This window comes from Triticum aestivum, chromosome 1D (genome assembly GCF_018294505.1).
Source record: "Triticum aestivum cultivar Chinese Spring chromosome 1D, IWGSC CS RefSeq v2.1, whole genome shotgun sequence".
In the NCBI taxonomy this organism is placed as follows: domain Eukaryota; kingdom Viridiplantae; phylum Streptophyta; class Magnoliopsida; order Poales; family Poaceae; genus Triticum; species Triticum aestivum.
The window spans coordinates 44,810,564-44,810,900 of record NC_057796.1 but is presented as its reverse complement, the minus strand read 5'-3'; positions in this window follow the sequence as shown (position 1 = coordinate 44,810,900).

Genomic DNA, 337 nt, shown 5'->3' with positions numbered 1-337 from the left:
ATACGTCACCGTCGCCGCCCTCCGCCGCCCCCGGCCCGCCGCGGTCGCCGTCGCCCTCCGCCACCCTGTGAGCGCCGCCCCGATCCCCTCCTCCTCCTCCCTGTAATGGCCGCCGCCGCTGCCGCCGCTTCATTAGATGTATTAATTTAGATTTGTAGTTTAGATTTTTCATATTTAGATGTATTAATTTAGATGTATTAATTTAGATGTGTAGTTTAGATTTTTCATTAGATGTATTAATTTAGATGTGTAGTTTAGATTTTTCATATTTAGATGTATTAATTTAAATGTGTAGTTTAGTTGTTGTAATTTAGATGTATTAATTTAGATGTGTAGT